Source organism: Elephas maximus, chromosome 5 (genome assembly GCF_024166365.1).
Source record: "Elephas maximus indicus isolate mEleMax1 chromosome 5, mEleMax1 primary haplotype, whole genome shotgun sequence".
Classification (NCBI taxonomy): Eukaryota; Metazoa; Chordata; class Mammalia; order Proboscidea; family Elephantidae; genus Elephas; species Elephas maximus.
The window spans coordinates 119,766,266-119,792,111 of NC_064823.1; the positions used below are offsets into that span (position 1 = coordinate 119,766,266).

Consider the following 25,846-nt stretch of genomic DNA (forward strand, 5'->3'; position numbering starts at 1 on the left):
CCACTGCGTGCTGTGGCTTTGTGCCACTTACCAAGTGCCCCAGTTTTATCTTAACACAGATTACGGTTTCTAACCATTATTATGCTTCACCGAATGTGGAACTTGACAGTAGATGCTGCTTAGAAATATAAAAAATTAAAGCACATCTTTATTTCCCAGTTCATATACCCTCCAAGCTGCTTCCCTTCCTGGCTTCTGTACCTCAGACCTTTTGGCAACTCTGGATCCTGCCTTCAATTTCTGCATATTTCCCTTCCTGACCACCCTCATCATCCAAGTTCCCAACTCATCCAGACTCTCCGAGCCCTGGGTTTTTTTTTCCTTTCTTTTCTGTAGTTTGTTTTAATCCTCCGTGCATTCCATTGAGTTTCAGCCATTTCAGGTTCAGGTTCCCCCCTCCCACCCCATTGGTGTTTTCAATTACAGAGGGCTTGCTAGAAGGGAAAAAGTTGTACAGTCTTTAGCGACAAGCCTTAGATCATTAAATCATGACTATTGGGAACTTTGGGGGCTTGGGATTTGCAATAGATGAAATTTGTTTACGGTTTATTAATATTTTTAACACATAAAACATCAGTCATGCCACAGTTCCACTCAATGTGTATTTTTCTAAAATCCTACCAAAAATTTGGCATTGATAGGAACTGCTACTTGCTTAGAGGTGTTGTGAATTTTCTGTTCTTCGGGATGACAGGAAACAAACAAGCTCTGGTTTTTAACGTGTATTCCAGTTTTACTAGCAAATGAAATCAGAGACCTCATACTTGGATACCATTGTTAAGTGACTGGGCTACATGAAATACATTTTACCCTTAAGTTAGAGTCAACCTTTGGCCATTCTCAAGGTACCGAGGATCTTCTGGCATTTAGGGATAATCTGCAGGATGATTAGTTTTCACTTTGCTGAAAATGGACAAAAGCATTGAAGAAATGGGAAAAAATCCCGAACAATAGAGAGATGGCTTTCCTGGGCTGTGGTTCCATTCCCGGGCATTCTGGTTGATTGGGTCTTTTCGTGCTCTTCTGGGGCGTTTACATGGGCTTATCACAGCCTTTGTCTACCAAGACTGGACATTAGTGGATTGGATTGCCCTTTGATTTGGTTCCAAGTCCTAAGCCAGAAAGGAAGGATCAGGTTAAGTATTTATCAGCTGGAGAGCATGAATTTATGCTGGAACCAGACATGAGAAATCATCTGCAAAAGAGGGAGGTAATGTGTCTTCTAACTGCTGATTGGATAAATTTGCTGGGAGTACAGTGTGTCTTTGAGGTTTTCATAACAGAGTATAGGGGGGCGACAGCCGGGCCAGGTGCTCTGGGGATATTAGTGGGTAGATTATGTGTACACACTTGTCATTTTCTTGCTTGGCAGAGCTATAACCCTGGAGTTGATGCATTGGCATGACCTGATTAATTTTACAAGGAAGATATCTGGTAATGTTTGTTGTCATTAAAGACCTTTAGCATTGGTGGGAAGCCCTGGGTATAATGTTCTTGATCCTTTCCTGGTTCCTGTCCTCCAAGCTTGTTTTTAAACAGGAGCCAAGATGGAGATTATTACATACACGTGCACCTAGATAGGGTTGTGTTTTCTTTAGATAAGTTGTAAGTATATTTGATTCCATCAGGTTGTCATCCTACTCCAAACCTCTAAAGTGAAGCCAAATGCTATGTAATTCAAACACCCGGTTGACAGAATTACTCAAGGTCTCTAAGCCTCAGTTATTCCCATCTGTGAAATGGGAGCAGTAGTAAGGACCACAAAACACACACACACACACACACACACACACACACGCACACACACAAAATGTAGTAATTTGCACAATAATGCAGGCATAGCAAATGCTTAATAAATGTTAGCTCTTGATCTTTTAAAGCAACGTACACTAACAGATGCAGCTAATTATGTGGCTTCCTTCCTTTCGAAGATAGTTGAAAGCAAAAGAAGGAGACCTCAGAAAGGCTTCAAGAACACATTATCATTTTATTCAGAGGATGAGAGGCTGTTCCAGACATTGAGTTTGGTAGAAGGAACCTCTTAAAAAGTAGAAAGAGCCCCTCCCGCCATGATAGCAGTGTAAATTAGGCTACATTGCTTTGGTTATGTTTTTGAAACATAGGCCAGGTTACTTGTATTTTTTAAACCACATCTTGCTCAATATCAGCATCTAAGTGTGATTTAGAAATACACTCGGGTTTCCTCCTAAGCCATAAGGATCTCAGCAAGCTCCTGTGGTTGTTGGGAACCCTTGAGCTGGATTGCCTTTGGAAGCAGTAAATAAAAAGTATGTTTGTCAGTGAAAGGTTGTATTTCTTCCCATTGGTCCCCCAAGTTTTCATTCCCTAGAAGAAAGAGCCTTTGTATTCCTGCTTTTTTACTTTCCTTTGCTCTTGATTCTTTTTTTTTTTTTTAACAGCAATTTACAAGAGCAAATTCAATTTTAAGGCTAGAAGAGAAAAGGGTTTTAACTTTGCATGAATAAAACATAAACGTGTTTCATTTTGCCTGTGAAAATGGGCCCATTTCACATTCTCATTTGTAACTTTCCTTGCTAAGAAAATGGAATCCCTTAGGGATTTCTTGATGTGGTTATAATGAGTAAGTATGTGTATCAGAGGCTTGAAGGGCACAGAATCTTTCTTGAAATCCAGAGTGCTTCGCTGAGCCATGTAATTTCAGAATTTATTAAGGTATTTTGGGCTTAACGTTTTCTTAAGGCTTTCAAGTGGTCGTGATTTGATTCGAAGAAATTTCTTATGGAGTATGTTTACCTTGGGTGAGGAAGTAATCTGTTTGTTTCTACCTCCAGCTCCCATCCTCAAGGTTGATTGGAGAAACCCCTTACCAAGAACAGTGTGAGGAGTTACCGTTGGATCAAATATAGGTTCTCTGTGGAGTTTTGGTTGTTGCATGACTGGGCTGGAGTTTTTGTCTTTTTGTTGACAGTCATGCCTATCATTCTAATGGCACTTAGGTTCAAACCCATCCAGCAGCTCCGTAGGAGAAAGACCTGGTGATCTGCTCCCAGAAAGATTACAGCCTAAAAAACTCAGTGGAGCAGTTCTACTCTGTCACATGCAGTCACTATGAGTTGAAATCAACTTAATGGCACCTAACAACAACAAGAATATTGAAACCCAAATGTAAAGTAATTACATTAAACATAAATGGACTAAAATCTCCAAATAAAAGGTAAAGCAGAAGTATTATGGCATTGCTCAGAGCACAGTTCTGTACTGCCTGCCAAAGTAAGAGCTGCCTCCTCTCTTTTAGCCATCCTGTTCTTTGGTTCCTTTTGATCACAGACAAATCTCAAGGCTCCAAGAGACAGAGATTGGTGAAAGAGGTTTTATAAGCCTTGTATTTCCAATCAAATACAGCACCAGGAATACCACCTGGACTTGACCTGCACTTTTTCCGTCCTCTGTGTAAAGGAGGGCCTCTTTACGGGTGCAAATGGTTTTGGGCCTTAGATCCGAAATTTTGTCCTCAGTGACTAGAGCAGTGAAAGATAACGACTATAATCATAATCCGAGGATAACTACTACTGTCTGTCTCATTACTTTGCTGATAAGAATCAGCATAAAGCTGGTTTCTCAGAGGCTGAGGTCAAGTATATCTCCACTTTCCCACTTCCCCATTATTCCTGGTACCAGCTGCTGTCTCCATGGTACCCTCAGTTTCTCCGCTGGGTTTGATAATTTACTGAAATGGTCACACACAACTCATAGACTATACACACGGTTCGTGCTTTCCTAGGGTAACAACACAGCAGTAATAGGATACAGTTTGGGATGCAACTCAGGAACAGTGTCAGGATCATAAGGATACAATTCATGAAAAAGGTACATGGGCAAGGTCTGGATAGGTCCCCAAAGCAGAGAGCACATCGTTCCCTTCATCAGCTAGGAAATTCTTCAGCCAATAAAGACTCCAGGATAGCTACTGGCCAACCCCAGCTCTAGGCTGGCATCACAACAGCTCTTAGCATGTTTATAGTTCTTTAACCTGGGTCTGGGAGGGTTTCTGGTGTGGGGTTTCTGTATCCTAATGGACACACCATCCCTCTCAGCCAAAAAATCTCTGCTTTTTGGCCCTTTACATAAGCTAGCTCACGTGCTTGTTGTCAGTTACCTTGTCAATTGCTAGGCAATGGTATCTTTCCAAGAGGCTTAGAGGTAGGTGTGCTATGGAACACTAATCAGGTGAGATTTTCATTGGCTTTCCTTGGGTGGGGGGGGGGTGGTTCTAGGATCAGTTGGAGCCAAACAGTTAATGTGCTCAACGACTAACCAAAAGGTTGGAGGTTCAAGTCCACCCAGAAACACATCAGAAGAAAGACCTGGCAATCTACTTCTGAAAAATCAACCACTGAAAACCTTATGGAGCACAGTTCTACGCTGACATGAGTTGGAGTCAACTTGACGGCAACCAGTAACTGGTGGGATCAGTTGGGAAACAATGAGTTAAACAGAGCTTAACAGGCCACTTTCCTCAAGACCCTCACAGAGACTTGCCCACACTCATGTGCACTGTGGTATCCAGGAAAGCAGTTCCCAGACTTGACTTTGGAACGGTTGTTGTCTTCATGGAACTGCAGTCATGCAGAACACACTTTGGGAAATGCTGCTCTGATGAGAAAACTCATTATGTTAAATTAGTGGCAGTGCTAGATTGCTGTGTGTGCATGTTTTGTTTTGTTTTTTTCTTAAACAAAACTGAAATAATTTTAATATATAACTATGTTAAGTAGCGATCCCACTGGGCTTACTGTAATAAAGATAAAACTCCTTCATAATTAATAGCAGCTATCAACAGCCATTGTGCTCAAGTGCTTTTTAAAAAGTGCTTTCATGTGCAGGTTAAACTGTTTACCTTGTAATTTTGTTTATGCTTGTAGTTTGTAGAGAAAAGGACTTCCTAGGAGGTGTTTTATACATCTCTTCTTTTTCTTATGAATGATTTTCAATACAAGTTCACTGTATGATAGATTATTCATAAATTTCCAAAGAGTTTATCTTTGACTTTGACCTTTTATTTAAAGAATAAAGTCTCAAATGTATTGAGTATTTGCTTCATAGTCTCTTCTAGGATATTCCTAACTGGTTTTATGCACCAAGACCCAGGTTTAAGTTGGTGTTTAAAAAGGCTGTTGCCACACATCGTTCACGCTCTTGTTTTCCTACCAGTGTTGTTTCATTGTGTTTTAAAACACTGCTTAATTTTTTTTTTGTCCTGATAAATATTGGGATTAATTAGTTGGAATATGCAAAACTTTAACTCATAGGCTTTTAAATTTTAAATGTGCTTTAGTAATCAATGTCTTCCCTCTTATTTAAGAGATCAGGAAACTAAGGGCAGAAGTTTCTTTCGCCTTGCCTTAGATGACCCAACTAGTCTGTGCAGAGTGAACAGAATGTGGGTATTTTCACCAATCTGCATAGGAGAAACAAACGCACTGCCGTTGAGTCAATTCCAACTCTAAGTGACTCAATAGGCAGAGTAGAACTGCTCCATAGGGTTTCAAAGGTTGTAATCTTTACAGAAGCAGAGTGCCACATCTTTCTCCCATGGAGCAGCTGTGGGTTCAACCCACTGACCTTTTGGTTAATAGCCAAGCGCTTAACCTGTGTGCCACCAGGGCTGCTTCTGGTTAGGAAGCTACTCCGTTAATCCCAACAAGAGATAATGGGTGGTGAGAGAGACACGAGGACCAGCAGTGGTAGGGGGAGTAGATTTAATGTACCTAAAATACCCTGCTAGGCAGGGAGACAGAAGTCTGTGTCATGGCCCCTGCCTTTAAGGATCTGACCTTCTTATTGAGCAAATGGGACACACATGTGAAACGAGAGCAAACTACAGCCCCAAGGCCTGTTTTTTATGGCCCATAAGTTAAGAATGGTTTGTCCATTTTTAAAGGATTATTTAAACAAGGAGTCCCTGGGTGGGGAAGATGGTTAGTGTTGCTCAGCTGCTTAACCAAAAGGTTGGAGGTTCAAATCCACCCAGAGGGGCCTGGAAAAAAGTCCTGGCAATCTACTTCCAAAAAATCAGTCACTGAAAACCCTGTGGAGCACAGTTCTATGCTGACACATGTGGACTTGCCATTAGTTGGAACCAGCTTGATGGTGATTGGTATTGGTTTTAAAAAAAAGAAGAAGGAAAAGACCCAAAAGGCATGGACCAGACTCTTTATAAAATGAGCATTAGAATAACAATATATTCAGAATAGAGTCAGGTCTTTCTGGGTATTGTAGGAAGATGTTGTGGAACGGATGGGTTTCTTTTGGACTGTTGTTCTTTTCTTTCCTACCTGTGTCTTAGTTCTTCCAGCAGCACTGGGGTGCCTGAAAGCATTGCTCAGCCCTGTTACTGTTCCTCAGAGCTAAACCTTTGTGTATTAAATAAGGTACTGACCAGGTTGCTACAACAAGTACCCTGAAGTCCACTGCCTTAAATAATAGAGGTTAGTTCTCATGTGGCAGTCTGCAGCGAGCAGTACCATCTGGAAGGGCAGCTCTCAGCCACCAGCACTCAGGGACAACGCTCCTAGGCTGTCACTCTGCCATCCCTCGAATGTTACCTTGCTCTAACGAGGGCAAGTGACTTGTCTTTACATTGAAAATGACCTAGAACTTATACACCTTACTTATGCTCACATTCTATTCACATCCCTTTGGCCATACTCAGCTGCAAGGGGCCATGGGAAATGGAGTCTCTAGCCTGGCGAACAATTGCCAAGTTAAAATTCTGTTACCAAGAAAGAAGGTCCTTAGGTGGCACTAATGGTTTGTACTCGACTGCTAACCTAAAAGCTGGTGGTTTGAACCCACCCAGAGGTACCACAGAAGAAAAGATCTGGTGATCTGCTTTTGTTAAGATTACAACTAAGAAAACCCTGTGGAACTACATCTACTCTGCAACCCATGGGGTTGCCATGAGTTGAAATTGACTCGACAACAACTAACAACAACAAAAACAAACCAAGAAGAGGAAGCGAAACAACTAGCATTCTGATGCAGTCTAAAAACTAACCTTACTTCCTAATCCATGCCTTATTGCATCCCATGCTCTGTGATGTTGGGGCTGGGACTCTGCACAACACCCTTCTGCCTCTCTAGTTTGCTGCCTGTTAGACTCTGGCGAATGTGGAGCACTAGAACGAGCCTGTGAGGCTGGAGGAAGAAGAGGGACTTGTTCCTTCCTGTTTCTCTGAGCATCATTCTAGAAGCGTGTCTTCATCCCAGTTTCTCATAGCAGCAGCTGAATCCAGTTTGCAGTTTGAAGAAAGGTAGAGCCAGCTTTATGAAGTCCCTGGTTCAGAGACACCAGCGCAACCAGCTGCCATGAGCTCGTTAAAGGTCTGGGGTACATCCTTCAAACCCAGAGGCACCAGCCAACTGGGTCCTGCCTCCTCAGTGGCCAGAGGTGTTGTCTGTGTGTCGCTTCCTCCAAGCTTCTAAGTTTTAATAATTCCAACCTCTTTCCTTTGTTCCCTCAACCCTACAGGTCACAGCTCCCTCTTGCAATTGTTTTCTCCATGATAATAACTTCATATTCTCTTTTTTTTTTTTTAGGTACCTAGTTACAGTTTTTTATATTCTCTCTGTTGAAATAACTGGTGTGGTTTCTGTTTCTTGCCTGTCTGTCTCCTGGCTGACCCTGCCTTGTACACTCCTTTATCTGCCCCTACGATTGACTCAGAGGAGCCTTGGTGGTTCAGTGGTAGAATTCACGCTTTCCCTGTGGGAGACCATGTTCCTTTCCTCGCCAGTGCACCTCGTGCACAGCCACCACCCATCTGTCAGTGGAGGCATGCATGTTGCTAATGACACAAACAGGTTTCAGCAGAGCTTCCATGCTAAAACAGACTAGGAAGAAAGACCTAGCAAACTACTTCCAAAAATCAGCCACTGAAACTGTATGGATCAAAATGGTCTGATCCACAACTAATCACGGGGATGGCGCAGGACCAGGCAGTGTTTCATGCCGTTGTACGTGGGGTCTCACCATAAGTTGAGGCCGACTCAGCAATGCTAACTTCAACCACCAAGATTGAATTAGCACTGAATAAAGGAGGTGGCCACTTACACAGTGTTGAGAATGTGTGTCTTCCATACGGAGGGCGTTCACGAGAGCTTATTTTTTGAACGCATGAGTTAGGCTGTTCTTTCTGCTTAGCTACCCCACATTGCAGGCACACAGCAGTGCTTGTGCTGAGAAGATTTCTTTTCTAAATTGGTAGCAGTTGTAGTGATGAAGAGCATTTCTGTGTGAGAAGATAGCAATTTAGAAATAGGGTGCCTCTTGGGTTTTGAGCTAACCTGAAAGTTTTCTCTGTTTTTGCCCCACCATTGTTCTTTTCCCATGAGTAACTTGGTGGGGTCTCAGCCTGGAGGAGGAGCACTTCTCACTGGCATCTGGTCAGGATTCTTTAAGCCAGACAGTAATGAAAGATTGATGGACTCCCGAGGTCTGCTGATGAAAGTTTGATCTAGAGTATGTGCTGTCTTGCCTCAGGGAGAAGAGCCTACAGGGAGAAAGCAATAATTCTCTCCCAATGCTACAGTATTATCTTGACCTCTAGAGTTAATTTCTTTTTAATACAGTACCACGATAAGCAGAGGCATCAGGATTTACTTGACCATTTTGCTGACTTATACAGTGGTTATATTTTATGTCTTTAAAGGTGACTTCCTTCTTCCTATTAATCACACTGGAATGCTTGGTGATACCCTCAGCTTAGAATAACCTTTAAGGAAAGACATTGTGTGAGTGATCGTCCAAGAAAAGCCTCCCTCAGAAGCATGTGTGAGGGCATTTTCGAACCTATCAGTCACGGTGGCGTTGTCCCTGTTGATGAACATAGGAAGGCGGCAATTTCGTCAGAGGAATGCATCATCCATTTTGGTGACACCGGTTCTAGTACTTAATCCCACATTTCTCATAAGCATGTTTCCGCACCAATCATTGAAGTGTAGAGGCTTGAGGCTGCCATGTTAAGAGGGGCAGAAAATGCCGGTGATGATCCCTGAACAACTTTCATCTTGCACTTCCCCTGAGTCCCAAGCCAGATGAGGAATGGGCCCTTCTGAATGTAGTCTGGGGGTGACCTATCATGCTTAGCTGCCGTGATTTTCCGTGTCAGTCCTCAAAGTACCATAGTGTTCTTGGAATACTTAGAACATCCCAAGAAAAGAAGGAAGAATAGTTTTAGCGGAGAAGTAGCCTAATAACCCGTGTAAATGTGGATTATTGTCTTTGAGAGGAGAGAAAGTTGTGTAACTCTTGTAACCCAGAACCTCGCTGGGTTACTGGTGTGTTGCAGAAGCCCCATAAATGATTAGGTGTTTGATGAATTGCTAAAAGCCTCATGTTATTGCAGGTGAACGTGCAGTCACTGCTTTTCATACACAAGTTGTCACCTTGAGCCTTTTTACTCAAATGTAATCGTCCTGGGATTTTTGGCTTCATGGTGGTCCAATGACTGAAAGCATAATGTGGCACAATTGATCACCAGGGAAAAGGGATTTGAGAACACTAGGGTGAACTCAAAGAGTCTCGCCATGTACAATTATTTCAAACTTTTGAGAACTAGAGTAGGTCAAGAGAAGGAATACTGGAGAAGGAATCTCAACATTAGCAATATAATCGCCATTCTTCCCTTATACTGAAGTTAAGCACATGACTTAGTATCCCAGTCTTTCTATCTGCAGTGGGGATCATCTCTGCGATGGCAAAGACGTGGAAGTACTTTGGTGGAAGTTTTGTGTATTGGACCTCGTGTACTATTTTTATTAACATAGTAAATTTTCCTTGGAACATTGACCTGGATCAGCCATACCTATTATAAAAAATTGGGAGAAGTTTAAAAATACTGGAGTTGGCATTATTCTTTGACTTTAATTACCTGAAATTGTTGTTAGTTGCCATCAAGTCAGCTCTCACTCATCGCAACCTTAAGTATAACAGAATGAAACATTGCCAGGTACTGTGCCCCTTTATAATCACTGGTAAGCTTGAGTCCATCATTTTGACTATTGCATCATTCCATCTCATTGAGGGTTTCCCTTGATTTCACTGGCCTTCTACCTTACCAGACATGCTGTCCTCTTCTAGTAATTGGTTTTTTCTGATAGCATGTCCAAAGTAAATGAATCAAAGTCTCACCATCCTTGCTTCTAAGGAGCACTTAGGTTGTATTTCTTCTAATACTGATTTGTTTGTTCTTTTGGCAGTACGCCATATATTCAGTGTTCTTCGCCAGCACCACAGTTCAGGTGCATCAGCTCTTTAGTCTTCCTTTTTCATTATCCATTATTATTGGTTCACTGTGAGTCTTGACAGATGAGTTGACAACTCTTCATAGAGCTCCCCAGAGCTCATCTGTGGCTACCCCTTCAAAGGCTAAAGTTGGTATTTAGAGCCCCCCAAAGTGGCTTTGTATTTTTGTGACCCTGTTATTAAGCCAGACTTAGTGTTTAAGTGTCCAAGCTGTGACTTAAAGCTTTGGAATGAATTGTATTTTGAGGAATTATTTTTTAATTGGCAAAAGTGAGAATTTATGGAAATTATCCAGTAGTGAGTTTTTCATCTAGTCACTTAGGTTCCCTGACTTGCTGCTGCTGTCATGTATGAGACAAAATGTAAGCTCTTAGGGCCAGAGAGTCAGCAGGGGGCTGGGCAGCTTCCCACAGGAGCCCACATTTCTGTGCTCCTCCCGTACCAGCCTCTCTCATTAGACAAGAAGACAGTGAAACCTGTGAGAACCAGAATTCAACAGGACTGCCTTGTTTTTCTAGGTCTGGCAAGTTTTGCACCTTTGACAGGGTGCAGTCTTACCGCTTTTCTGTTGCTCTCTGTTAATGAAAAATATTTGAGTTTTCCTTCTCTGACAGATTTCCACCTTACAGAGGTTCTCGTTTTTGCAGGTTTTACTGTATTCTAACAAAGCTGTATTTTTAGACTTGGAATTACAAAACACTCCTCCCCCGCCATGCTTTCTCTGAAAAGTGCTGTGTTCTTATGAACTTAGTTTTCATTGCAGTCGCCTCAGTTATAAGTGATGAACACATGAACAAAATTTCTACTTTTTTGGTAATGCTATCCTTGTTTGTTTTTAATCCTTGAGGACATTGTCCTTTATATTGTTAGGTTGTAAAAAACAGATACGCAAATATCTTTTAGACTTTAGCATCTAGAAAATGCCGCCTCTGTTAGAGAATTGGAATGTTATCTTTTTGGTTAACAGTGGAAATTACTTTGTTATCGTTCCCTTTTTGCCAGGAAGTTTAAAGTTAAATGCTCAGCTGCCATAATGTGAAACCTCTGTAGATCAGAAATGTGGTCGAAATGAATATTTAGCCTAATTAATTGACTTACAGAATTCTCTCTCCCCTATTTTATTTTAAATTTTACTTTTCTAATTTAAGAGTGTGACAGAATGTGTGCCTTTTATCGTAAACCACTGTAATTCTTTTTGGAAGCAATTTAGATATACATTTAAATAAATAAATATGTATTAATTAATTAAAACCGTGCAATTATAATGTCCCATTAACCAATTATTCAGTAATTGAGAGATACTGTACAGGATTATTGTGTGTTTGGGTTTTCTGTATATAAAATCCCGAAGCAGCTAAAAACAGCCAAGTTAAAAATACGTCTTTACAGTCAATATTTGTTGACCAATTCAAATGACAACTGTGGCTTTCTACATGAGTTGGAGAATAATAGTGTCACAGAAACCACCTCTGCCTTGAAGGTATTTGCTTGCCAAACTGGTTTTCTCCACCACCAGGAATTCCAGTATAGAGATACGCAGCGATTATATCTAATGGATACTGTGGAATTTCTTAACATATTTTCTCCACAAATATGGTGGCCTAGAATAATTGTCTGCCCCTTCCTTGCGTAAAAGAAATGTTCTGATTTATGTCTATATAGCCTGTAGCTTAAGAGTTGCTTTGCCTTTTTTATTGATAGAGTAGCTATAGAAGATATTTATTAAGAAAGATGAAACCTAATACTGTTCGTTAAAACTCACTAAGTCAGGGGTTGAGAATGAAAGGGAAGTTTTAAATACGTCTGCACTGTACAAATTAAAGTGCTTCTCAAAAAAAGAAAAAGGAAAAGAAGATGGAATATAGCTTAAGTCTTCAAATCTTGGGTCACTTTTAATCATAACATTGTTAATTATTCTCTTATGTCTTGGAACCATGCTGTCAGAGCAGATTATGTCAAAAAAATTAATCAGGGAAAGAGGAGAAGAGAAATGGCTGTCATTGTCTAGAAGGGACACTTTTTTTTTTTAAGCTTGATAACTATAATGTAACTATAATTATACCTATGTATTTCTAAGTGATCCATAATTGCTTTTTCCATGCCTACTATGGATTGAATTGTGTGTCCCCCCAAATTTTATGAAGCCCTAAGCCCTATACCTGTGAATGTGACCCTGATTGGAAATAGGATTTTTTTTTTTAATAGTTGCTATTATGTTAAGAAGTCAGATTAGAGTGGGGTGGGTCCTAAACCCCATCCCTTCTGAGTGGTATCTTATAAAAAGGGAAAACAGACACAGAGTCACACACACCCAAGGGGAAGATGCCATGTGAGGACCATCTACAGCGAAGGCCGGCCAAGAAACGCCTGGGACTGCCAGAGGCTGAAAGAGATAAGGAACGATCTTCAAGAGCAGGTAGAGCTTAGCCGTGCAAGCACGCTGAGTTCAGATTCCTAGCCTCCAAAATTTTGAGACAGTAAATTCCTGTTCTTTAAACCACCCAATTCTGGTATTTTTGTTACAGAAGCACTGGGTAACTAAGGCAGTGCCCAAGGCCACATCTTTCTCATTGCTAATTTGATGCCTCAAGCTGTGTCCTCTACCTGGAATTTCTTTTCTCCCTCCTTCTTTTCCTCTATTATCTGTCAGCCTGGCTCTGCCTACCCCTCTGGGGGGTTTACTAGATGCCCGTTTATTAAATTCCCACTATGTGTTAGCCAGAGGTCCCTGGGTGGCACAAATGGTTGAGCACTTGACTACTACCCAAAAAGGCTGACTGTTTGAACCCACTCAGAGGCACCTCGAAAAATAGGACTGGCATTCTGCTTCTGAAAGGTCACAGTCTTGAAAACCCTATGCAACACAGTTCTACTCTGTACACATAGGGTCGCCATGAGTCCAAATAAACAGCAACTAATAACAACGTGTCAGCCACTGTGCTGAGCACCAAGGATGCAGCCATGAATAAGGACTTCAAGAACCCTGTGCTTGTTGAACATACTCTCTAAGTGGAATAGGCAAGTAATTTACATGCGCCATTGAGTCCCATGAAGCACTTTGTAATGTAACAGTCAAGCCCTGTGCAAGCATTAGATGACATTGCTATCTTTATGGCTCAGGTCCTGTCTCTTCTGTTAGCTCTTTTTACTACTATTTGTATCAGTCAGCACAGGCAAGGTTATGCTGCAGTAACAACTCAACAATCTCAGTGGCTTAAAGCCACTACCAAATGTCCAATTCAGGTTGGCTGGGAGCATGGCTCCTTGTCGTCATTGTCCTCATCTGTATCCAAGACTGATGACAGAGCCACCATCTAAACTAGAGCACTACTGGCCATGATGACAGTGGGAAAAGGGTATATGGTGAAGGATGCACCCACTCTTAAAACTTCTGCTTGGAAATGACATTTACCATTGTGCTCATATCTCATAGACCAAAGCAAGTTACATGACCAAGCCTGACTTCAAGGGGTGGGGAAATATACTCCTGCCCTAGGAAGAGGACTGGATACTGGGAAAGAATAATATAAAGTTTCACCCCATTCCAGTGTACTGTGATCTTTTTCATCTCTGTACTTGTATAAATCTTACTGGTACTTAATCTTTTCAACCTTGTGTTGTCACTTAACGTGGATGTGTATGTCTCACCAGTTAGATTGTAAATTCCTCAAAAACCAGCACCATGTATTTCCTTATATGTAATGCGACATGATGCTGCCCTTATATCGTTGTTGTTGTTATCTGCTATCAGGTCAGCCCTCTACTCATGGTAACCCCATGCACAAGAGGATCGAAGTATTGTGATCCATCGGATTTTCATTGGCTGATTTTTCAGAAGTAGGTTGCTGGTGGACTTTCTAGCCTGTCTTAGTCTAGACTATCCACAGAAATCTCTTCAGCATTGTGGTAATATGCAACCCCCACCGATAGGTGATGGCTGTGCTTGAGGTGCATTGGCCAGGAATCAAACCCGGGTCTCAGGCGTGGAAGGTAAGAATTCTACCACTGAACCACCGCTGTCCCCATCCTTATATTGTCATGTGCTGTTAAGTTGATTCTGACTCATAGTGACCCTTAAGGCAGAGTAGAACTATCTCATAGGGTTTCCTAGGCTGTAATCTTTACAGGAGCAGATCACCAGGCCGTTTCTCCTGTGTAGTGGCTGGTGGATTCGAACTACCAACCTTTCAATTAGCAGCCAAGCGCTTAACCCTTGTGCCACCAGGACTCCTTATAGTAGATTTTTAAAAATGCTTTTGGTTGTATGAAAGAGAGAATGGATGTTTTATAGTGTGCTAAATGCCTGTGAACATTATCTCATTCAGTCCTTTCAGGGAATAAAGGACAAATTATTATGCACCTTTGAAGATGAGGAAGTTGAGACCTAGAACCTTTACTTAACTGGCCCAGTGGTGCATGAAAAACATGGTTCAGTAAGAAAAAAGCACCTCTTGAAAGAGAAAAGTGGGTGAAATAAAATAGTTGGTTCTATTACAGCAGTGGTTAAACAAATCTATACATTTGGTAAAATGACATAGAACTACACACACGCTTTATACCAACATCAATTTCCTGGTTTTGATCTTATTCTATAGTTAAGTAAGATATAACCAATGAGGGAAGCTAGGTGAAAGATACAAGGAACCTCTCTGTACTATCTTTGCAACTTGCTTTGAATCTATAATCATTTCCAAACAAAAAGTTCCTAAAAATCTTTAAAAAAAAAAAAAAATCACGGATGAGCTATGTTTGAGACCATATATTCTGGACTAGTGCTTTGCTATTCCTTTTAGCAGTTAATGTGGTGCCCCTTTTTGCGGGTAGGGGCTGGCATGGCCGCCTGCCCCTGATGGGCACTCATTAGAGAACCCTGCCCCTCCCAGTGCATGTACCATCACTCAGACTGTCCCTCATCTGCACCCAGTGTCGGGCCTGGAGGGCTGGAGGCAGAGGAGTTGCCTATTGAAATTCCTAGCACATCCCCCTCCCCCGGTTATTTTTCCAGTGAAGTTAAAAGCCTCCAGTGTTTATTAAATAATTAATCATCCCTTCCTAGAAGGGCTGCTTCATTTCATGGGTGAGCAGTTTATTCCCAGAGAACTGTGCCTTCCCCCAAAATGATGTAAAACACGATTTGATATCTAAGTTTTTAGACACTTGAATGTTTTTTCTCTCTGCCATTTGAACTCAAAGGTAGCGTAGTGCGTATTCATTTCCACTTTGTTCATTTCAAGAGATGCATGTTGTGCGGTGACCGGGCACTCTTTGACCTCATGTTTTTCCGTTTCTAAAATCGTTTGTAGAACCTCATATGTTAAAAAAAAAAAACTAGTGACATATGTTAGTGCTCATAAATTCCAGTAACTTTTGGTATTATGGTAATAAGCCTGTGAAGAAAATAATTATATATTTGGCAAGGAAACTGATACAAAAGCTGTTGTATTCTGTTGAATCTATTTCAACTCATAGCAACCCCATGTGACAGAGTAGAACTGCCCTGTAGGGTCTTCTAGGCTGGAATCTTCGCAGAAGCAGAACACCAGAGCTTTTTCCCACAGAGCAGCTGGGTGGGTTCGAACGTCCAACCTTTCGGTCAGCAGTCAAGCACTTAACGATTGCGCCCCCAGGGCTCCCAGATACAAAGGTATAAACTAAGAAATATCAAAGCCACTTTTCTCTCAGAAAGTTTTGCAGTTTCATGTATATTATTTCATTGTCTGCCTTCAGGGTCTCGAATTCTTGCCTAGTTTGTTTATAAAGCAGTCCTCTTAGACTCTTGCCTTATTTTTAGAAAATCTTTATTGTAATGCTAGAACAGTAAGTAGGGGTTCTCTCATTTGCCATCTCTGATCTAATAACAGTAGGGGCCTGGAGTACTCAGTTCAGAAGAACCAACAGTCTAAAACCAGGCCTGGTAGGGAGTTCTGTGATCAGTTAGTCATGTCTGTCATGGACATGGATAAAGAGGGTAAAGGAATGACACAACATGACTGTTGAACAAGTAATTTATTGGAATGTACTTCACTTAGGCCCTTATATACTCAGATTGCCCCAGAGTCATCAGTTAATAATAACTCATACAGCAAAGGTAAGAACTATAAAAAATATTGTCAAATGTTGAATGCTCTCAATACCTAACATCTGTCTGCATTAGTAGTTTCTCGACAAATATCTACTGAAGGAAGAAAGGAAGGAGAGAATTGTTTTCCTAGAAGACTGTAATCATGCTCAAAAAGGGAAAACTTGCTTTTTGGGAACTGGTTGTGAATCAGGAGGCTCCAAGGTCATAGTGGCTCCCGGCACAGAGCGGCATGCAGTGTTCAGAACCAATGAGCTGAGAACACCCTGTACATTCCATTGGGGGTAAACAGCATAAATGCAGTGTTCAAATATTAAATCCTTAAATCATTTGCATCCTCTAACAACAGACACACAGTTCTTGCAACAATGTGGCCTTACATTTCCCAGCTAGTTGCCTCCATCAGAGTAGAATTAGTCTTCATTTGTGTGCAGTCTTCTTTGCCCTACAGCTGGGGAGCAGACCCATGCTTGGAACCTTCCATACTGTGGGGTCGCTATGAGTTGAAATTGACTCGACAGCAACGGGTTTTTGTTTTTTTGTTGATACTCTAATTCTGCTTTTGTCATGCCTGTTTTAATAACTCAATTTTAAAATTAAATTATTTTTGAGTGATTAATTTATTAAAAAACACATATAAAATTAGATGGGACCTTCTGCTAAATATATGTCACTTTGAACTAGCATTAATACTGTGGGATGCAGATCCATAAACATTTGTTCAGTGGTGACATAATTTTGGAACTAATTCACAGTTTCTAATTCTGATAGGGAATAGGGTGAAATTTATCTTTTAACAGTATTTGTGAAGAAGTTTGCTAAATAAATTTATAACAAACTAGGAGATGGGGGAAAGCAGAGAAAAGAGCCAAAAAAACAAAAAAAGAAACTATTGCCATCAAGTCGATTGTGACTCATAGCAGCCCTATAAGAAAGAGTAGAACTGCCCCATAAGGTTTCCAAGGCTGTAAATCGTTGTGAGAGCAGACTGCCACATCTTTCTCCCAAGGAGTAGCTGGTGGGTTCAAACCACCAACCTTTCAGTTAGAAGCTGAGAGCTTAACTACTTCACTACCAGGGCTCCTAGAGAAAATAAAGGGAAAGATATAATAACTTGGAAGAATAAGCTTCCATAAAGTGTCTTCAAGTGCTATGTTGTTAGGTGCCATCAAGCTGGTTCCGACTCATAGCAACCCTATGCACAACAGAACGAAACACTGCCTGGTCCTGCGCCATCCTCACAATTGTTGCTATGCTTGAGCCCGCTGTTGCAGCCACTGTGTCAGTCCATCTCCTTGGGGGTCTTCCTCTTTTTTGCTGACCCTCTATTTTCCCAAGCATGGTGTCCTTCTCCAGGGACTGATCCCTCTTGATAACATGTCCAAAGTATGAGACACGGTATTGCCGTCCTTGCTTCTAATGAGCATTCTGGTTGTACTTCTTCCAAGACAGATTTGTTCATTCTTTTGGCAGTCCATGGTATATTCAATATTCTTTGCCAACACCACAATTCAAAGGTGTCAGTTCTTCTTCAGTCATCCTTATTCATTGTCCAGCTTTCCCATGCACATGAGGTGATTGAAAACACTATGGTTTGGGTCAGGCATACCTTAGTCCTCAATGTGACATCTTTGCTTTTCAACATTTTGAAGAGGTTTTGCAGCTCATTTGCAAGCTGTAAGAATGCGTGCTATAGGAATGTGGACTTGTATGTAAACTCTGAGTACTATATCATCCCCTGTAAAACACCACTTGGCCAAGTTCTCTTTTTATTCTTAAGGTAGTCACCTTCATTTAAAATAAGTTCTTCAATTCTGACTTAATTTTCCTCTGGAGGAATGTATATAATATTATTCAGTGGCATAACTTCAAATTTAGGACTTGCATACACCAAGTTTGCAGGGGAAAAAAGAAAAGATACCGACAGATGCTTCATTTGGGAGAAGATGACATGGAGGGTGAGGAGGGGGAAGGAATTAAGTATCTTTTTTTTTAGAAAGCTGATGAGTCCCTGGAGAAGGACATCATGCTTGGTAAAGGGTCAGCGGAAAAGAGGAAGACCCTCAGTGAGATGGATTGACACCGTGGCTTCAACAATGGGCTCAAGCATAACAATGATTGTAAGGATGGTGCGGGACTGGGCAGTGTTTCGTTTTGTGGTACATAGGGTCACTATGAGTCAAAACTGATTTGATGGCACCTAACAACAACAAGAAAGCTGGAGAGGAGTCCTATGGTGGCACAAACAGTTCAGCAGTAGGCTACTGGCCAAAACGTTGGAGGTTCAAACTTACCTAGCGATCTGCTTCTAAAAGGGCACAGCCAAGAAAACCCTGTGGACCATAGTTTTACTCTGCACACATGGGATCACCATGAGCCTGAATCCACTCAGTGGCAACTAATAACAACAAGAAAGCTGGGAGCTTTACGGTCATTACTTCATGAATCCTCACCACAGACTATTATGTCAATGAGGGAACTGAAGATGAGAAAGGTTAAATTATTTGCTTAAGAGCATACAACTAGCAAGTGACGGAAGTGGAATTTGAACCCAGGTGCCATCCTTGCGGTTTTCAGACTTTTTTTTTTTTTTTTTTGCCATGCCACTGGAGGCAATAAAATAGGCTTTTAAGATTTGAATCCTACACGGCCCCCAGACCTTCTGTTGGCCCAGGACAGGAACCGTTCCCAAAGCCAACTCTTCAGACAGGGATTAAACTGGACAATGGGTTGGAGAGGGATGCTGGTGAGGAGTGAGCTTCTTGGATCAGGTGGACACTTGAGACTATGTTGGCATCTCCTGCCTGGAGGGGAGATGAGAGGGTGGAGGGGGTTAGAAGCTGGCGAAATGGACATGAAAAGAGAGAGTGGAGGGAGAGAGTGGGCTGTCTCATTAGGGGGAGAGCAATTGGGAGTATGTAGTAAGGTGTATGTAAGTTTTTGTGTGAGAGAGTCACTTGATTTTTAAACTTTCATTTAAACCACAATTTAAAAAAAATTACGTTATAATCTGCATGCTGGAATGTTTAGGGAAGAACTGCACTGATGTCGCATTTACTTTGAAAAGCATCAAAAAGTAATAAGTTTTAGATGGAGAAATGAAGAGATATGATATAACAAACGTAATAAAATATTTTAGAATTTAAAAAAAAAAATATTTGAATCCCAGCTCTGTCACTTACTGTTTATTTGTTTTTGGGCAAGTTACTTTACTCTCTCTGTACCTCAGTTTCCTCATCTGAGAATAACATTGCCTACCTCCTAGGAGTAAATGGGTTTCTCCTGTCAAGACTTGAGAACAGCGTTTGGCACATAAACATAGTAAGTGTACTAGTCCTTTTGCCCTCAGTTCCATTCCTGGTCCTTCCTCAATTGGTCTCTGACCCCTGCAGACGGTGTTCCAGGCCCTGCCTGGATTTGGCCAGTGGGAGGCACTGGGGATGGAGGAAGGAGAAACCGAGGCGTGCTTACCACTACCACCTTCTGCTTCAGGTAGCATTCCCACAGCAGCTGTGTCTCCTTACAGCATCCACTGCCTCTGCACAGCTCTGCTGTGGGTAGTCCCTGGGTCCTGGTTCTACCATCTCCTCTCTTGAGCCCTCCAGCCTGGGGGTGGCAGGTGGCTTCCTGCTGTTGACAGTCTCTGAGTACCTCACTATCCTGTTTACTTTTCAGCTCTTCTCCCACCCGTGTCACCAGTTTCATTAAATTCCTTTTTCAAATATTTAGAGGTCCCCCCCGCCACCTCGGTTATGCCATGACTGATAAATACCATGTAAGTATTTACTGTCATCGTCGTGTCATAGACTTCAGAGGAAACTTGGAAAGAAACAGACGTGCAGGAGATGAAGTTAATTAACCAAGATCCCACAGCTAGTGGGTGACGGACCCCAACATAAGACCCTTCTCACTAAATCCCTCCTTCTACCAACCTTTTAAACCCATTGCTATTGAGTTGATTCTGACTCAATGTTGCTCAATGTGTATCAGAGTAGAACTGTGCTCCATAGGGTTTCCAATGGCTGTGATCTTACAGAATTAGACCACCAAGCCTTTCTTAATTTAGATGGGTTTATATCTTCAACTCTAATTAGCCTGAATTTACAATGTATTGCCTAAGGACCCCCTTCCTTTTTGAACCCCCAATATTGGAGGGTCTACTTGGACATGCTACCACCCATCCATCAGTTTGTCAAACTGTGATGGCTTGTGTGTTGCTGTTATGCTGGAAGTTATGCCAAGAGTATTTTAAGTACCAGCATGGTCACTTATGGTGAACAGATTTCAGTGGCGCTTCCAGACTAAGACAGACTAGGAAGAAAGGCCTGGTGATCTAACTTCTGAAAGTTAGCCAATGAAAACCCTAGAGATCACAACAGAATGTTGTCTGACTCCCTTGCTTTGGACATGTCGTGAGGAGGGATCAGTTGCTAAAAGAGGATATTATGTTTGGTGAAGTAGAGAACCAAGGAAGGTAAGGGAGACCCTTGATGAGGTGGATTGGTACAGTAGCCACAATGATGGATTCGAACATGATGGTGATTGTGAGGATGATGCAGGAACGGGCAACACTTTATTCTGTTTGTACATAAGGCCATTGTGAGTCAGAGTTCACTCTATGGCAGCTAACAGCAATAATTGGGACATGTGCTGCGCATACAGCCATCCCAACAGAGATTGCTTTTGGAGTAGTAATATGGTGTTTGGGGTGTGAATGACCTCGGACCTCATGGCATTCATTCACAGTGGTGGCTGGTGATGGTAGTCGGAGAGTGTTAGAGATCTTTGATTGTAAGCAACAGAAAACAATTTGACCAGTCCTAAGCAGGTGGTGATCTAGATGTCTTCTGGAACCCTCAGGCAGAGGGTAGCCAAGCGTCGAGGACAGACCAGGACCTGAAGTAATGTCAGGATGCAGTTCTATCTTTCACCTCTCCTCTTGGTTTTATTCTTTCCTCTGCTTCTTAGCTCTTTGGTAGAAAACGGTCATGTACATTTCTTTTCCAGCCAGCCTAAGAGAACAGGCTTTTAATTTCAAATTCACAAGGGAAGAGACTTGAACCCATTTTAGGCCAGGTGCCCACCTTGGTCTAAATTAATTGACCAGGCTCACCTCATGTAAAGTGTCAGCCAAGGGGCCATTGTTCCATGGGGTGGAGTGGTATTTTCCAGAAAAGAGGGCCAGGATAGGTAGGTCAACAAGTGTCTGCAATAGACCTCCTTTCAGGATTTCAGACAGGCAAATTAATAATCATAGGAATATCAGCTGCCATATTCAGGCACCTGTCATTTCCAGGCACAGTGCTAGTTATATTACATCTAGTTTTTTTTTTTTATTTTTAGCTTTAGCCTTCCCAACAACCTTAGGGGACAGGTTTTATTATTTGCACCTTGTAGAGGAGAGGCCAAAGGGAAAATTATACATTTATGCAAATGTAAGGTTGCACAGGTCAACTACAATGCTAAGGGTTTTTGCTTCTGTTGGGAATTAAATGTATCAATTCAGGGTAACAGTGTGGGTTAACTAATGCTGATCAGAAGTTATGATTACTGGTTAAGTATACCTTTGTTAACAGAAAAAAAAAGGGGTATGGGGACAAATTAAGACTCTGCTTCTATAAAGATTACAGCCAAGAAAACCCTATGGAGCAGTTCTACTCTGTAACACATGGGGTTACCATGAGTTGGACTCGACCAAATCACAATGGGTTTGGTTTGGCTTTGGTTTTACTATATGTACAAGAAATTTAGTTTAAAATAAGAGGTCCTTGAAGGCTAAAATAATAAAATGGCTCTTTGGTCATTTTGTTGTTGTTAGTTGCCTTCGAGTCAATTCCGACTTTGAGTCAACTTCAACGCCATATATGCAGAATAGAACTACTCCATAGGGTTTTCAAGGCTGTGACCTTGCAGAAGCAGGTCACCAGGCCTGTCTTCTGAAGTACCCCTGGGTAGGTGTAAGCCATTGACCTTTCGGCTAGTAGTAGAGCACTAAACCATTTGCACCACTCAGGGACTCCTTGGTCATTTAAAGAGCCAATTTGGTCCAACCACTACTCCTTAAAAAGAAGGAATTTTGGTTGAAGTAAGTTAAGTTAGCTCCTTTATAGGAAATTTCTTCAACTTGTAAGATGATTCATAGTTTGGTATTATTGATTCAGTCGTCTGAGCTCTGTCAGTAGTATTAAAATATGTATTTTCCATCCAATTAATAAGTCATGAATTCACTTCATTTATCATCAGTGTACTCAGAAGTCATCAAAGTAGACTTCGAGCAATGAACATTTGCTTCTCTCTTTTGACAAATCCTGTCAGATTTTTCTAAAATTCTAAAATGGGATTGCTTACTCTTAAAATTACCTATAGGTTCTCCTCTTTTCCTCAAAAGGTTTCCTACATGAGTGGATAAAGTGGAATCTGTGGTCTAGTAGTTCAGTGATTCTCAAATTTGAGTGCACATCGGAATCCCTTGCAGAGCTTTTTAAAACACACATGCATGGACCCTGTCATGGATTGAATTGTGTTGCCCAAAAAATATCTGTCAGCTTGGCTAGGTCATGATTCCCTGATATGATTGTCTACCATTTTATTTTCTGATGTGATTTCCCTAAATGTTGTAAATCCTATCACTGATGTAGTAAGATGGATTAGTGGCAGTTATATTGATGAGGTCTCCAAGATTAGATAGTGTCTTAAGCTGGTCTCTTTTGAGATATAAAAGAGAGAAGTGAGCAGAGAGTCATGGGGCCTCATGCCACCAGGAAACCAATGCCGGGAGTGGGGCACGCCCATTGGACCTGAGGTTTCTGTGCTGAGATGCTCCCAGACCAAGGGGAGACTGATGCATCACAAGGACCTTCCTCCAGAACCAACAGAGACAGAAAGCCTTGCCCTGGAGCTGATGCCCTGATTTCAGACTTCTAACCTACTGGACTGTGAGAGAATAAACTTCTCTTTGTTAAAGCCATCCACTTGTGATATTTCTGTTATAGCAGCACTAGCAGGCCCCATCCTCTAAGTTTCTAATTCAGTAAGTGTGATGGTTAAGGTTGTGTCAGCTTTTGGGCCATGATTCTCAATGGTTTGGGAGTCATGATGTATGTAATGGTGTAATCCCGTCCATAATGAGATCTGATATAATGCAATCACCTCCATGATGAAATCTGTTATGAACAGCCAGTCAGTTGAAAGGGAGTTCCCTTGAGGGCGTGGCCTGCATCCAATATAAATGGACTTTCTGGCAAAGCTTGCAGCCGGCTTTTGCTCACTATAGATCCTGTAGGTGACTTCTGTTTCTCTGATCTCCAGTTCTTGGGATTTGAGCTAGCAGCTTACCTGCAGTCTAGCCTGCCGATCTTGTGATTTGTCAGCCTCTGCAGCCTGTGAGCCAGAGCCCTGCTGGCTGACCTGCCAGTCTTGAGTTTAACAGTCACTGCGGCTATGTGAGTCAAGAGAAGCCTCCAGCCTGACCCACAGACTTGGAACTTTCCAGCCTCTACAACAGTATGAGCCATTTCCCTGATGTAAATCTCTCTCTCTGTATATTTATACACTTTACTGGTTTTGCACCTTTAGAGAACCCAGCCTAAGACAGTAGGCCAGAAATGGGGCCTGAGAATCTACATTTCTAACAAGTTCCTAAATGATGCTAATTCTGCTTGTCTGTGGACCACAATGAAAACTACTGCTCTAGGTTGAAGAAAAAGTTTGCTGAATAGGCATGTGTCTTATTTTCCTAGGGCTGTCATAACTAAATACTACAAAGTAGTGACTTTAAAAAACAGAAATTTATTGTCTTAAATTTGGAGGCTAAAAGTCCAAATCAGGGCATTGCCCATGTTGATTCTTTCTGAGGATCCTGAGAGAGAAACTGTTTTATACCTGTCTCCTAGCTTCTGGTGGCTACCAGCAATCCTTGGGGTTCCTTGTCTTGTAGCTGCATCTGTCTCTGTGTCACATGGCCTTTCTTTCTCTCTCTCTATTTGTGTCTGTTCTCCTCTTTTATAAGAAACTACTCAGAGAGGATTAGGGCCCACCCTATTCTCTTAAGACCTCATATTAACCTAACTGATAGCATCTTAAAGACCCTATTTCCAAACATGGTCTCATTCACAGGTCCAGGGGTTAGTACTTCAACAAATCTGTTGTGGGGACACAATTCAATCCATAACAGCATGGGTGCTTCCAGTCTTTTTATCTTTGAGGGAAAGTGAAGTGGCAGATTTAAATAGTTTTTTCATCAAGAAGGCTCCACTTTGCTAGGAGCTTAATTTGGAATATATACTTTTCCTTTTTTTAAGGGGAAAGATAATACACAGAGGAGGATTTAGTATGGTAATACCGAAAACCAAACCCATTGTCATCGAGTCGATTCCAACTCATAGCGACCCTATAGGACCAAGTAGAACTGCCCGTAGAGTTTCTGAGGCAGAAATCTTTACGGAAGCAGACTGCCACATCTTCCATCTGCAGAGTGGCTTGTGAGTTCGAACCACTGACCTTTCATTAGCAGCCGAATTAGCTGCCGAGTGCTTTCACTACTTCTCAACCCAGGACCCCTTCAACCATTATGATAAGGAAGCTTGAACTTTAGAGCCCCCTTTCAAAGCCCTGGGAGGAAGCCTAGAATATGTCCACTTAGTCGTCCATTGTTATGCAATTTGCAAAGGTAAGATGTTTTTGTATTCTTTTCCTTAAAGAGCCTCCCCAAAATTGCCTAAGCTTTAGATTCCACAAAGCCTGGAATATAGTTTGTGACAAAGAGAAGTTTTTAGTAGCTTAAGCAATACCTGCATGCCAGGATAAGAGTACATGGAGACATCCTCTCAGAGGACACGAGCCACATATGTGAACCTTGAGTAGGACTTATTTAATTGAGTGAGTTCAGTCGAACATTTAAGCAGATGACGATTCCAGTTGATCTCAGCCACCTACTAAGTGATCAGCTTGCTGCGTGTGGTGTTTCCATTGATTTGCAACAAGAACAGGAGATTTGGAGAATAAGACAGGCTCAGCTTGTGGCTTCACCTCTTATAATTAAATGTACTCATTCTCTCTGAGCTTATCTTTTGCAAAAAGGGGATGGTAATAATAACAAGGGTAAGCTTAATAGGATGATATAATGAAATAATAGGAGATATGCTTTATGCTCTGAAGAATATAAAATGCTTCACAAATATTAGTGATTAGTAGCTATACAAATACTGTAGTATACCAGTGGCCTGACTAAATGGCCATTCTGCTAGATAAGGAGTCAGCAAACATTTTCTATGAAGGGCCAGACAGTAAATGTTTTCGGCTATGCAGGTCAGGTGGTCTCTGTCTTACTATTCAACTCTGCCTTTGTTAGACGAAAATAGCCATAGATGAGATGTAAATGAATGGGTGTCACTGTGTTCCAATAAAACTTTATTTACAAACGCAGGTGTGGCGCTAGATGATGAGCCAAAATGGATCCAAAATGACAGTGTCCTTTGCTG

At 41.6% G+C, this 25,846-nt stretch overlaps 1 protein-coding gene across 9 annotated transcripts in view; it reads left to right on the forward strand.

Annotated features, from left to right (window-relative positions):
• The window catches only part of APBB2 (amyloid beta precursor protein binding family B member 2), a 443,058-nt gene that overhangs the window by 365,862 nt on the left and 51,350 nt on the right, over window positions 1-25,846 (forward strand). The window contains exon 1 of one of the 9 annotated variants that reach the window (XM_049886957.1): window positions 1-25,846. This exon is cut by the window's right edge and continues 8,787 nt beyond it. The exons of the other annotated variants lie outside the window; for them this stretch is intronic. The gene's annotated coding sequence lies outside the window, so the exon portion shown is untranslated. 9 annotated transcript variants of the gene reach the window in all.